The 14,740-nt window shown below is 52.8% G+C and overlaps 1 protein-coding gene across 8 annotated transcripts in view; it reads left to right on the top strand.

Moving 5' to 3' along the window:
* The window catches only part of TBL1X (transducin beta like 1 X-linked), a 162,442-nt gene that overhangs the window by 106,478 nt on the left and 41,224 nt on the right, over positions 1 to 14,740 (top strand). For 4 of the 8 annotated variants that reach the window (XM_036271778.1, XM_036271770.1, XM_036271771.1 and 1 more), the window contains exons 3-4: positions 2,843 to 2,970; positions 3,053 to 3,131. The gene's annotated coding sequence lies outside the window, so the exon portion shown is untranslated. Of the gene's footprint in view, positions 1 to 2,763; positions 2,971 to 3,052; positions 3,132 to 14,740 lie in introns of all 8 variants that reach the window. The other 4 variants (XM_036271774.1, XM_036271775.1, XM_036271773.1 and 1 more) reach the window with 4 other exon arrangements.

The raw sequence follows: 14,740 nt of genomic DNA, 5'->3' as shown, positions 1-14,740 counted from the left end.
GACCCATCGAGACAGAATGCAGACTGCTGGTTGCCAGGGCTGGGGGTGGGGGTGGGGTGCAGAGGGATGGAAATGCTTTGCAACTCGACAAGGGGGTAATTGCACGTGGTGTTAACGTGCTGAGGGGTTCCACGTGCTGCATGGCCGGAGGCGCTGCCTGTCTCGTCCACGGCACGCCATGCCAAGGGCTGACAGCATCCAGAAAATGAGTCCTGTTTCTGTTTAACACCTTTAAGAATAAGGAATGTATTGCACTTATTATTTGCATTTCACACAAGTATTTTGCAATGTATGTACTTTTTCCCAGTCCTCGTTTACTGATGGTGCTTCATTTGGGTACTAATCATGGGGAAATCAGTAATGACTAATTGCAAGGTCAGATTTCTCATTTTAACTTATTGTTTCCAACAGTAAAGTAATTAATTGTGACGTGTTGCGTAACCAGAGGAATGTTACTAACCAAAGTCGCATTCCTCCTTTTTTGTGTGTGTGTGTTTATGACACATAGATAATGTTCATTATGCTTAATGAGTTTAACAACATATATAAAAGATCATCTTCCGTTCCAAGACTCTCATTTGTGAGTTGCCATCTGTTTTGGGGGCCAAAGAATAAGAATTTGATTCTAAAGCTTTTTTTTTTTTTTTTTCCCCTGAACAGCTTGTAATAAGAGCTGTTTCTATATTAATTACTTATTGAATTATTATGGATTTTAATGTTTTCGTTTTCATTCGGGGCTTATTGTGGTGACAGCTGCTCACATTTTGATGGTTTATGCATTTGGTGATTTCACCCAGAGGCTGTTTCCCCTGGGTATTTACGGTCCAATCCCGAAAGTGGCGATTTGCTTGCTGCTTTGGGTTACTAGAAGGAGTAACCCAATCTCCACGACAGACTTCCTCACACTGAAGTGTATTTATTATTTTTTTTTTGGTACGTGCCCTTAGCGGGAACCGAACCCGGGACTCTCTGGTCCACAGGCCGACGCTCCAACCGCTGAGCCAAACCGGCCAGGGCCTGAAGTGTATTTTTATTTTATAAGCAAAATCAACGTTCCCTTGTACCTGCTTTTCTCTGGTACCCTTGAATTTCTAGTACAAGAGTTGTAGAGAAATGTTTAAATATCATCGTTTGCTTTCGGTGTTAGATTTTTTTTTTTTTTAATCACCCTGGTTGATTCTTTTCCCTTATAGATCCTTCCGTTTTTATTTTAAATATACTGTAATGAACCAGCCTGGGGAACCTTTTTTAATCTCCGTTCTTTTTGTTTGTTTGTTTTTTTGTTAATCTTCACTGGAAGATATTTTTTCCATTGACTTTTAGAGGGAGAGAAGGGGGGAGAGAGAGAGAAACATCAGTGTGAGAGAGAGACATCGATTGGTTGCCTTCCTCACGACCCCGGCCAGGGCATGGGATCAAACCTGCAACCCAGGACCGTGCCTCGACTGGGAATCGAACCCGAGACCCTTCAGTGCTCGGACTGGCGCTCTAACCGCTGATCCACACTGGCCAGGGCTTCATCCACTTTATTTTTTTTTTTTATCCTCACCCGAGGACATTTTTCCATTTTTTGTTCAGATAGAGTGGGAGGGAGAGAGAGGAAGAGAGAGAGAGAGAAACATCGACGTGAAGGGACACATCGAGTGGCTGCCACCCACACGACCAACCAGGGCCAGGGACAAATTGCAACTGAGGTACATGCCCTTAGCGGGAACCGAACCCGGGTCTCTCTGGACCGCAGGCCGACGCTCCAACCGCTGAGCCAAACCGGCCAGGGCTCATCCGCTTTCTTTAAATGGCATAACCATAGACGTGAGTCAGTGGGAATAAGTTGAATGGCTTTAAAACATTTCATGAGGTTCTGTGTAGTGTCGCTCATGAGAGACCCCTTCGTCCGTGTGGGTTTGGGTCGTCGACCTGGCGCCGTTACTTCGCCTTGTTTCTCATCACTTCAGATTATTGACCAAGAGGTTGGAGAGAACGGTGGGCGTTTCACTCTCGAGCCCTTGAGCTTACAGAGAGAAGGGCCTGGTCGTTTACCCTGTGGGGGGCCTCCAAGCAGAGAGGTTTCAGAGGAAGGAGACCCACCCCTTGGGGACGAGTCGCGGGCTGCTCAGGGTGCCCGTCGGCTGGAAAGGAGGGGCACGTTTGAGGGGCAGGGTTCGCTGAGCCGGCAGCCCCGTGGGAAGGAAGAGTCAGTACAAGGAGAGAGTTGAGCCCTGACCGGTGTCGCTCCGTGGGAAGAGCACTGGCCCACGCACCAAGGGGTCTCGGGTTTGACTCCCAGTCAAGGGCAGGTACTGGGTTGCAGGTTTGATCCCTGGCCTCAGACCTGCCAGTGTGGGAGGCGACAGCGTGTCTTTCTCACATCCGTGTTTCTCTGTCTCCCTCGCTCCCTTCCGCTGTCTGTCAAAATCGATGGAGACGTGTCCTCGGGCGAGGGTTAACCAAAAAACAGGGCAAAGCGGAGCCAACCTAGTGCGTCTGCCTTGCTGGGTTTTAGGGAAGACAAAAGGGAACCGGGATTCGAAGGCGGTTTCTGTGTTTTCGTGAGCGCGGTGTGTACGAGGTGGCCTACGCATGTGGCATGCCTCTCATCGTGTTGCACCGCCCACGCTGTGCCGTGTTTGCTTGTTGACGGCGTCCGTGGTTCACAGGACTGAGGACAGGGGGCGCTGTTTGGAAAACATATTTCAGAGGGGCGCGCGTTTATCATGGAGTGATTGCGATAGCGGAGCTAAAATTAATTGTATCTACTTTTAGACGTTTTGCCTTCGGAGCTTCTGCACGTACAATAATAACCTGACCGGCCGTTTTCATTTCTCCCTTTTCGCTGGGCAAGTGAAGCCACAAGGTCTGTGTTCGAGTCTGTCACACGGAGGTTATGAAGCAGTGAGCTGTTATGCTTGCGTTGGGATGCAAAGGACAAACGGGCATCGATTTGAAGGAAAACACAAAGGGGTAGGAGAGGTCAGAGGTGAATCCTTGCCGAAGATTTTTGAGGTGGTTTTTCTGATTGTTTGTATTTTACAAATCTCGCATTTCTCCCCAGGCAGACGCTTTGCGGTTCCTATGATCGGATGCTGGGGAACCCACTGGTCCAGAGGTCTACACATGAAGTCACCCTGAAGGTAAGCACCCCGCCTCTCTGCCTCTTGACCGAAATCTTCTCGCGAAACGGATCTGCCTGTTGCCAAAAGGGAACACTTTCTGTTGGACGGTGATTTCTTCAGGAGGAAGACAGGGGTCTTTCTCCCCGCTGAACTTGAAGGTAGCGTGGATAAGAGAGAGCATCATCCAGTCTTTATTTTATTTTATTTATTTTTTATTCTTTTTTTAATCCTCACCCGAGGACACTTTTCCATTTTTTGTTCAGGTAGAGTGGGAGGGAGAGAGAGGAACAGAGAGAGAGAGAGAGAAACATCGACGTGAAGGGACACATCGAGTGGCCGCCACCCGCACAACCGACCAGGGCCAGGGACAAACTGCAACCGAGGCACGCGCCCTTAGCGGGAACCGAACCCGGGTCTCTCTGGACCGCAGGCCGATGCTCTAACCGCTGAGCCAAACCAGCCAGGGCTATTTTTTATTCTTTAATTTAAAGAAACATCAATGTGAGAGAGACACCTCGAGCGGTTGCCACCCACATTACCCCAACTGCGGCCGGGGACAAACTGCAACCGAGGTACATGCCCTGAGCGGAAACCGAACCCGGGTCTCTCTGGACCGCAGGCTGACGCTCTAACCGCTGAGCCAAACTGGCCAGGGCTCATCGAGTCTTTAAGGGCTAGATTGTCCATTCTCCATGACGAATTGGACTTGGCTGCCTTCCAGGAATTTGGGGTACTGGGTGAGCTGTGACCAACCTTTCTAGGTCTTCCTGGGAAGGGATGACAGCTTCTGAAATGCGTCTCTTGTCAGCACTGTGAGTTACAATGAAGCTGACAAAGTCATTGTCATTGTGCACATGCGTATAGATTTTATGTGGCTCTTCTCCCTTAATTATATGCTGTCTTGGTTTCTTAATATGATTTGTGTCTACCTGCACATTGATTTGCTGGTTTAACCTTGAAACTGTTAGGAAAACACAGATTACGATATAGAGATCTAGTAAGATGACCACGTTTTCGCAAGAGCCAACCAGTCACAGGCGTACAGGGGTCAAGGGTTGAAGCCCACATCCCAAATTAAAAGTGATGCCCCCCCCCCCAAAAAAAGTTCTATAAACACTGCTTTCTTATGATAGATGGGATTTTATGGTTTGATTTTTTTTTTTCTTTTTCTATATTCTGGTCCTTTATATAATTTTTTTTTAATCCCCCAGAACTTTGTTATTTTGAAGACATAAAGGTGGCCCTGGCCAGTTTGGCTCAGCGGTTAGAGCGTCAGCCTGTGGTCCAGAGAGACCCGGGTTCGGTTCCCGCTAAGGGCACGTACCTCAGTTGCAGTTTGTCCCCGGCCCTGGTTGGGTTATGCGGGTGGCAGCCACTCAATGTGTCTCTTTCACGTCGATGTTTCTCTCTCTCTCTCTTTCTCTCTCTCTCTCTCTCTCTCCCTCCCCCCCCCCCCCACTCTATCTGAGCAAAGAATGGAAAAATGTCCTCGGGTGAGGATTAAAAAAAAAAAAAAAATTGAAGACATAAAGGTGGAAATTTGGGAAAAAGTTTTACTTTATTGTTTTAAATGACCCAATCGGAACGTAAATAACACACCTAAATTTTAACCAAGTAAGAATCTTACTGAGGTACTTTTGTTTAAAACCAAATGCGTAAAAATTGTCTTAACAAAGGCAAAAGATTCTCTTACACTTGTGTAAGAATTTTGATGTTTTACTTAACTATTTGAAAAGTGTAGTGTGTTCATAGAAACAAAAATAGATGACGTGTTACGTTGACTTTGTGGCTGGCTTTAACATAGAATCGTGTTTTCACGCTTCATCCATACATTGCACGAATCTTTTTCATGGCCAAATAATATTCCATTGTATGTTTACACTCCATTTTGTTTCTTCATCCACCAGTTGGTGGGCACTGAGTTGTAGCCACTTTCCCACCATTAGGAACACTGCTGCTGTGACCTGTGTCTTTATTTATCTTGTGCATATACGAGGGAGCAGAATTGCTGGGTCGTAAGGAAACACTGTGTTTAACTGTCTGAGGAATCATTAGGCTTTTCCAGGGCAGCTGCCCCATCTGGCAGTATCTGTCGAAATTATCTTGAACCGTATTCTGAGTGTCAGAGGGAAGAGGGGAGAGGTCCAGGAGGTGACAGAGGACAGAGAGGAAGCAATTGAGCCTCTGGAGGTCAGCCCGTCCCTGTCCCCACCGCTGGGCTCTCCATCTGAAGTGTGAAGGCAGCTGTCCGTCAATCAACTGTCAACGATGCGGAAGTACGTTGGTCATCGAGGTTTTCACTGGGTGTGAATTTGGTGCTCGGGGAACACAGGCCTCAGATGAACTGAGTTCCTACTGCGTGTCAGGCACTGGTGTCTTGCTTTGTGGATGACGCTGGATTTTGTTGGAGCCTCGGATAAGTCGCGGTGCAGCTTATACATGCGTACGGTCATTTGGGTCATGCTGGGGAAGACACCCTGCTGCGTACCTAGCACAGCACCAATGGTGCCCCCATAGGATTGGGGTCACTGAATATGACGCATTTGTGCTCTTCGTCCTGGGTGCTGTGCCTCAGTGAGGAAGGGCAGGACCTGTTCGTGAAAGACTTACCTACTGTCAACGTGTCCCCGTTGGAAAGCTGTCCCAGCAGCGTGGGTGCTATTTCCTGGGCTCTCGGTTTTAAAGTGGTTGTGTGTCCATGAGGAGTGTCCACGTGCCGGGTCATCTCCTTCAGGTGATCCAACAGGAGGATTTCAGGTCGGGAAGGGACAAGGCTGTTGTTCTCTGACGTGGAAGCCGAAAACCTCCAGGAGGTGACAGAGGACAGAGAGGAAGCAGTTGAGCCTCTGGGGGTCAGCCCGTCTCTGTCGCCACCGCTGGGCTCTCCATCTGGAGTGTGAAGACAGCTGTCCGTCAATCACCTGTCAACGGCGCGGAAGCACGTGAGCCCGGCTGAGTGCCCCCAAGACTTTATTTAGGGACACTTGGATTGGACAGTCGTATCCACGTCATGGGGCGCACGATACGACTCCAGGTTTTCGTTTCAAATATCTAAGACGGTCGGTGCCATTCCCAACTCACGGGCCCCGCGCAAGGACGCCGCGGGACCCTCACCTAGAAGGACACACCTGCTGGATGTCTGCCTCTTGGGTGGCACGTGTCAAGGTGAGACGAGGCCCGTGGCCGTCGAGTCAGAATGCGGGCGCGCTGCTTCGCCAAGGCTCCGCAGGTGTCTGAGGCTCGGCACCTGGAGGGGGGCCTGCTGCACCCAGATGAGCAGCTGTGGCCTGCACAGCTGCCCTGATTCTGGGGTTCTGGACCCAGGGGCCACTCGGCCATGAGTCGTCATTTTTCAGGGCTGTGACGACATCTCCTGGTTAGACGGAGGCAGGGATGCTGCCAGGCCCCTCACTCTGCCCAGCACGGACACACAGCAAAGGTGGACGGGCCCCAGATGTGGGCAGTGCGAGGTGGACGAGCCCTGGTCCGTGTTTCCTTCTGCATTTCCGTGGCCATGGACACTGCCGAGCAGGACTGAACAAGGAACCCCTGCGTTTGCTGACCTACGGACGCGAGGGTCATTGGGCTGTGCTCTGACGGGGCTCACCGTGCTTGGCTTCTGTCTTCAAAGACTTTTTGTTATTCCTTGAAGTTGAAGGGCAACGAGTGTTGGAACACCAGGATTTACGGGGTCCAGGCCCCCTCCGTGGGCGGGGCATCGCTGTCTGTATCCACAGAGAAAGTCACTGGGTTTATTTTTCAAAACTCCGGAGACGCCCTGGGCTGTGTTGCTCAGCGGTTAGAGCGTCGGCCCACAGACCAAAGGGTCAAAGGTTCGATTCCTGGTCAAGGGCACATACCTGGGTTGCAGGTTGGATGCCCAGCTCTGGTCAGGGCAAGTGTGGGAGGCAACCAATCGATGTTTCTCTCTCACATGGATGGTTCTCTCTCCTTTCCTCCTCCCCTCCCTGCCACTCGCTCTGAAAATCTATGGAAAATATCCTTGGCTGAGGACTAACCCAGTGAAGACCTTCCGGGGGCCACATGAGAGGAGATGATGACTCGACCCGTGGGAGAAATAGATCCTGCCCAGGAGGGGAAATCACGCGTCCGAAGGGTCTGGGACCAGCCTGTGTGTGTTTCTGAAATTCATCTGGGGGCCTAGTGCCGCTGTGGAGAATCTGTTTCCAAATGTCAGTCTTAAGGACAGTTTAAGCCTCTCAATTAGTTTCCAAGTCACTGGGAAAAGACACGGCCTTAGACGCGCAGGGCAGGCTGGCCGTCGGGTCCGGCTGGCTGCGGGAGTCTGCTGTGATGTGGGGTGCGTTGCGTCCCGCTATGGGGGGGGACTGGGACCCAGTGGGGAGCTGTGCCGTGCGTGCGGCCCAGGCGTGTCGTCTGGCTGGTGGCAGTGCCGCGCTGTTCCTAGGTGGAGCGTCGTCAGGAGGGCGTCCTCTGCGTCTTCCTGGCGGGCAGGCAGGGAGACGTGGGGAGAGGGTGGTGAGAACAGAGTTGGAGAGAGGACCCTGGGGCCACCCGGGAGGCGCCCAGGTGTGTTGGAGGTGACAGCAGGACTGGCCATCTTCGGTCACGTCAGCATCCTCCAGGGTGCACGCCTGGGTTTCGGATGAAGGCCCCGACCAGCCGGGCAGCCGGGCACAGCAAGGACCCTGTGCATGCCTCCCCCTGGGGGTGTCCTTTATTCCCTGAAGAGCACCATTGTTGTTCTGACCCAAGACCCCCGTCTGCTCTCCCTGCGGCCGCCTTTCCTGCTCAGGAGGCGGAGTCGCTCTCGTGCTCCTTGTGTCTGAGGGCGTTGCCAGGTCTTCATTACATTTTAATGAAAGTGAGAACAGTCCAAGTTCACAGGAGGAAGGTGGCGAAATATGGCAAAGCGTAGACATGCAGAGATGTGATCCCACCCTAAAGATGGGTGTGTACATGTGTGCACGTGTGTAGGTGTATATGTGTGTACGTGTGTGCACATGTGTGTGCACATGTGTCTGTGTGCACGTGTACGTGTGTGTGCATGTGCGTGCGAGTATGCACATGTGTAGGTGTATATGTGTGCATGTACGCATTTATGCATGTGTGTGTATACGTGTGCATGTGTGGGTGTGCGCACATGTGTATGTGTGCGTGTGTACACATGTGTGTACGTGTGTGTGCATGTGTTTGTATATCAAACAACATTGACTGTCATGCATGTCCCATCTTAAACCAACTTTTTTATCATAGTAAAACACCTCGGACATTTCCCCAGGTCATGACATCATTCTTTAAAGGATGTCCTCTGGTTCTAGTGGTTTGTTCCCAGGTTTCAGTGGTGCTACGACCAGGGTGCAGGCCCTAGAATAATAGTTCACTGATTCTGTTAATAATCCGGGGCCACTGGGCTCTGGGGAAGTGACTAGACCCGTACGACTGACGGAAAGTCTTGTCTCTGGGGGACGTTTTTTCTTGCTATAAAATAACGTATGTGGGCTCCTCGGTGAATGAAGGTAAGTCGGAAGGAAAACAAGAGACATGAAACCACTGTTTTTATTTTTATGTGTTTCTGCCCCGATCTTTTGTACGTGTGTATTTGTCTGTAATCGGGGCCAAACTGTGACTGTCACGATGTACTCGATCGTCCTGTCGTTGGACACGATGCTCCCACAGCCAGCCGCGGGCGCCATCACCGGGAGAACGAGGTGCCCGAAGGGGTCACCAGCCCGTTTCATCCCAGATCCACGGGCCCCCGGGCGGCTTGAGAAAGGACAGAGGTCAGTGTGAACGTGGACGCGGAACACTGCGTCCCGACCTGACCGATGCACGCGCTGCAGGATCCACGCACTTCGTGTTTGAAGACAGAAAACGTCAGGAGAAAGAAAGCAGATGGGGGGGGCCTTGCATGGGGCACAGCGTGAGTGCCCCGGGATGAGTGCAGAGGGACCCGGCCTTTGAGGAGGAGGTCCTGTCCAGCGGTTCCCAGCGGCTCTGCTCGGGGTCCTCAGTCCGCCTGGAGGCAGGTCCCAGAGGTCCCGTCCAGGGGTCTCCAACGACTCTGCCTTGAGTCCTCAGTCCACGTGGAGGCACGTCCCAGAGGTCCCGTCCAGCGGTTCCCAGCGGCTCTGCTCGGGGTCCTCAGTCCACCTGGAGGCAGGTCACAGAGGTCCCGTCCAGGGGTCTCCAACGACTCTGCTCAGGGTCCTCAGTCCGCCTGGAGGCAGGTCCCAGAGCCTGAGCTCCTTCGGAAGACGAAGCTGCGTTGACATCAGACAGAAGAGAGTGACACCTGCTGCCTGCGTCCCTGGAGGAGACACCTGCTGTGTGCGTCCCTGGAGAAGCAGGCTGCTGGAAGAGACGTGGAGATGGCGTTTCCCAGCGGGGCACAATGCTCAGACTGTCCTCCGCGGAGGTCGGATCACCACCGTAGGGCGGCCCCTAGCACTGTGCCCTCGGCTCAGTCTTTTCTGTACGAGGCCCCCCTCCTCTTGGGAGGAAACCTCAGTACGTTTTACCTTCAACTACCACCACCAGCCAGCTCTCAAGTTTGCTCTGTGCTTCCATCTTTAAACATAATCAGCCAGCCCTGGCCAGTTTGGCTCAGCGGTTAGAGCGTCAGCCTGCGGTCCAGAGAGACCGGGGTTCGGTTCCCGCTAAGGGCACGTACCTTGGTTGCAGTTTGTCCCCGGCCCTGGTTGGGTCATGCAGGTGGCAACCACTCGATGTGTCCCTTTCACGTCAATATTTTTCTCTCTCTCTCTCTTCCTCTCCCCCTCCCACTCTATCTGAACAAAAAATGGAAAAATGTCCTCGGGTGAGGATAAAAAAATAAATAAACATAATCAGCCAGACTGGCGTGGCTCAGTGCATGGAGCGCCGTCCCATGGACTGACAGGTCCCGGTTCGATTCCCGGTCAGGGCACATGCCCAGGTTCTGGGCTCGATGATCCCAGTAGGGGGCGTGCAGGAGGCAGCTGATGGATGTCTCTCTCTCTCACATCAATGTTTCTCTCTCTCCCTCCTCTCCCTTGCTAGAGAACCAATAAAAACATATCTAAAAAAGAAAAGATAATTAAATAGTCCTGGCCGGTGTGACTCAGTGGTTAGAGTGTCGGCCTGCTCATCAGAGGGTCTCGGGTTTGATTCCTGGTCAAGGGCATGTATTTGGGTTGCAGGGTCCCAGCCCGGACGGGGTGCATGTGGGAGGCAACCAATCAATGGGTCTCACTCACGTCGATGTTTTTTTCTCTGTCTCCCCTCCCCCCCATCCACTCTCTCTAAAAAAAATCAATGGAAAAATACCCTTGGGGGAGGATTAACACAAGAAGATAATTAATAGCCAGTATTTGTGATCTGGGGGCAGTCTGTCCCTCCCCAAAGAGCGGCAGCATGTTGGATGCTCGAAGTGTGTACGAACTAAGTGAAACCCTTTACCACGGTTCTCGTACGTGGTTCACTGTTTTGCGAAGGGAACTCTCTGATGAATAAGAGCCAGCTTGAAGTTAAATCATAAAAGGAAATAATATTAATAATTTTCTCTTCAGTTCCTCCACGGGCTTTATCCCTAAATTATTATTTATGTTGGCATAAGTGTCTTTCGACGGGCAACCCCAGCGACGCCGTCGGCCGCCCTCGGTTTTAATTCTGTTTTAAGCCGGCGGTGGGGACGAGGTCCCAGCGGGAGGGCGCTGTTCGCCTCTCCACGCCTGCGGGGTGCAGAGCCCTTCCAACCACCTAATTGCAGGTGTCTCCCAGCAGAACGGGGCCAGGCAGGGAAAGAAACACGACGCGCTCATTAGGCCCGTGGTTTTTGGTTCGGTGTGTTTTCCCTTGGCCAAGGAGGACTTACGGTTGCTGCGGAAAAGCTTGCTTTTGTTTGAGATCGGGAGAGGCTGGGCCGCGTCCCCTGGGGCTGAAAATGGGTGGTGTACGGAACCCAGCCAGGGTTAGGGGGAGTTGTGTCCCCAGGTGTCCCCGGGAGAGAAGGCGGACCCACACACCGCCGCTGGGGTGTGCCTTCCTTGACGGGCCTGTGAGAGCCGCTTACGTGGTCCGGTCACTGATGAACTGTCCCGAGGCCACCAGCTCTGGGTGGATGTTGGCGAGGGCGGAGTGTCTGATGACCCCCCCCCCCCCGAAGAGGTCCTTGCAGGTAGGTCTTGTTGGGGGGGGGTGCCCAGTGGAGGAAAAACGCCGTGAGCAGCTTGTCCGGGACCTGCTGTGCCTGAGCCTGCTGTCGGGATGGGGAAGAAGTTGTTGACCTTTGTCCCACACACAGGGGCCGTCCTCCTCCTTAATGTGGAGGTGACAGACCCGAGCCACCAGCTCGCCCCCCATGTAGGGGCTGCAAGGGGCCGGAGGCAGATGACAGGCCGGGCTGTCTGAGCACGGGCTCCCGCGTCCCCATCGTGTACCCCGCTCCGCGGCTGTGGGCACGGGCATTCTGAGCTCCACGTTCCGTGTCCACGTCAACTGTTCTCTGTGGAGGAAACACAGGCCAGTGCCCCCCAAGCCCCCAGGACGACAGACAGAGATGGCATTGCGCTTCCAGCCTTGGCACAGGGTCGGCTTCCTGCCCGGGTCCAGGGGACTGTGTGGTACATGGTTAGAGGTCAGAATCGCTCTTTTTATTGATATGAGAGAGACACAGAGGAAGGGAGAGGGAGAGAGAGAGAGAAACATGGATGAGAGAGAACATCAACTGGCCGCCTCCTGCACGCCCCCCACTGGGGATCGGGCCCACAACCTGGGCATGTACCCTGACCGGGAATTGAACCCATGATCTCTGCATGCGTGGGTTAATGCTGAACTACCGAGCCATGCTGGCTGGGCAGAATCATTCTTTTTATTTTAAGATTAAGCGTGTATTTTTGTATGTTGGCTTTTTGTTTTGTTTTGTTTTTGTTTTAGAGAGAGAGAAGGGAGAGGGAAAGAGAGAGGAAGATTGATGTGAGAGAGAAACATCGATCAGCTGTCTCCTGCTCTCCCCCTACTGGGGATCAAGCACACAACCGGGGTATATGCCCCAACCTGGAATCCTACAGGCGAACTTTTGGTGCATGGGTCGACGCTCAACCGCTGAGCCACACCGGCTGTGCTCAAGTGTATATATATTTATATATTGTTTTTGTTTTTGTTTTAAGAGAGAGAGGAAGGGAGAGGGAAAGAGAAACATCTGTGTGACAGAGAAACATCAGTCAGCTGCCTCCTGCACGCCCCCTACTGGGTGGGGGTCAAGCCCACAACCGGCCTATCTGAAATCTAACAGGCAAACTTTTGGTGCATGGGAACGACACTCAGTCCACTGAGCCACACCAGCCAGCCAGAATCCTGTGTGTGTGTGTGCATGTGTGCGTGTGCGTGTGTGCGTGTGTGTGAGATTCCTGGTGCTGCCACAGATTTCCCTGCAGCAGAATTGTAGTAAACACGGTCCATCTGGACGGCATGAGGCGCCCATTCTGCATCGGTGGTGGCTGCTCGTTCTCTTCACGGAGGGTTTTTCTCGAGTGAGAGGTTGTGGGAGGTGCTCCCCAGCCTAGTTAGATACTGGATACTGGTTGATCCTAGATACTGGTTGATCCTAGATACTGGTTGATCCTAGATACTGGTTGATCCTAGATACTGGTTTATCCTAGATACTGGTTTATGCTGGATACTGGTTGATCCTAGATACTGGTTGATCCTGGATACTGGTTTATGCTGGATACTGGTTTATCCTAGATACTGGTTGATCCTAGATACTGGTTTATCCTAGATACTGGTTCATTCTAGATACTGGTTTATGCTGGATACTGGTTCATCCTGGATACTGGTTTATGCTAGATACTGGTTTATGCTAGATACTGGTTTATGCTGGATACTGGTTTATGCTGGATACTGGTTTATCCTGGATACTGGTTTATGCTGGATACTGGTTTAGCCTGGATACTGGTTTAACCTGGATACTAGTTTATCCTGGATACTGGTTTATGCTCGATAGTTTTAAGCTAGATGCTGGTTTATCCTGGATGCTGGTTTACACTGGATACCGGTTAACCCTAGGTACCGGTTTATGCTAGGTACGGGTTTGCCCTAGATACCGGTTTGTCCTAGATACCAGTTTGTGCTGTTATGCTGGATACTGGTTTACGCTAGATGCTGGTTTATCATGCTAGATACTGGTTGATCCTAGATGCTGGTTTATCCTGGATACTGGTTGATCCTAGATGCTGGTTGATCCGGTGCACAGCCGCAACCCCTGCTGTGACAGGATTTCCATCTCAGAAGCCTCACACTGGGTCAGCCTTCCCATTGTCTTGTTAATCCTCACCTGAGGATATGTTGCCCTTGATTTTTAGAGAGAGTGGGAGGGAGCGAGGGACAGAAACATGATGGGAGAGAGACACATCAATTGGGTGCCTCTCACATGTGCCCCAGCCGGGGCCTGGGATCAAATCTACAACCCAGGTACGTGCCCTTGACCGGAATCGAACCCTGCACCCTTCTGTCCTCAGGCCGAGACTCTAACCGCTGAGCCTGACCGGCCAGGGCCTGCCTTCCCATTTTAAAGACCTTACCGTGGTCTCATTGCAGAAATCTGAATCTTCGAGGGAGGACCCCACGGTGAGGTGAGGGGTGGCGGACTTGCTCCCCCTGCCCCCGGAGGCTGTCATGTTGGCTGAAGTGGCGAGTGGGGGGAGGCCTTTCAGACAGGGACTGGGGGGCCCCGGCCACAGTGCATTGGCCCTGAGGGTGTGTCAGGTCACGGGCTTTGTGTGAGGGAGGGTTGCCGGGTGACTCTGGGTAGCCCCACTGGGTGAAAGGGACATCAGGGGGTCCCCAGGGCCCGAGGGGACATCCTGAGGCCTGTGCACGTTGTGACTTATTCTGAAAGCCAAACTCCTGTTGATCCCAGGCTGTTCCGTGTTGGTGACTGCATGGGTCTGAATGCCAAAGCAGGCTTAGGAGAGGAGTTCAGTTCATAGGGACAGAAAGTAGACCCGTGGGTGCCCGGGGAGGGGCCGGGGGTGGGCACTGAGTCTCTCTTGGGGGCGAGGAGAAGGTTGTGGAATGGTGGTGGTGAGGGTGGGGGGCACAGCACTGTGAGTGCCCCCAACACCCCGGAGCTGGGCCCTGCGGCACGATCGGGGTGTAACTGTTGTGTTGCATGTGTATGAATTACTACGAACGCCTCACTGTCATTCAGTGGTAAGTTTGCCACCGTGAAAGATGCCGACCGTACAGGACATGGAGTCTGATCCGGGTCCCTCAGCGCCTGCAGGGCTGGGTGTGGGGGACGGGATCGAAGGAGGTTGGGGCCGCTCTCGCTGTCACCCCAGTGGGTTCTGGTTTTCCAGGGGCAAGGGCTCCACTTCTGCGCTGGTTTGGGCCGGCTCGTCCCCTGGGCTCGCTGGGACCGCGGGGAAGGACATCGCTGTCTCTGGGCTGCCTTGGAGGGACGCCCACAGTCCTCACCTCCCTCGGCCCCCAGGTTCCCTGCCTGCGGCAAAACTCAAAAGACGTAGGTTCTCCGCTTCCTTGCGGCCGCTTCCGGAGCCCTGGCCTCTTCCTGGGGGACGCTATGGTGACAGTTATTTGGCTCCCTCTGGTTCCGCCACCCCCTTGGTGCTGTGTGCCCGGTGGTAGACAGACCGTGAGCG

Source organism: Molossus molossus, unplaced genomic scaffold (genome assembly GCF_014108415.1).
Source record: "Molossus molossus isolate mMolMol1 unplaced genomic scaffold, mMolMol1.p scaffold_m16_p_2, whole genome shotgun sequence".
Taxonomy (NCBI): domain Eukaryota; kingdom Metazoa; phylum Chordata; class Mammalia; order Chiroptera; family Molossidae; genus Molossus; species Molossus molossus.
Note: the sequence above shows the minus strand (reverse complement) of the source record. Positions and strands in the feature narration are given on the sequence as shown.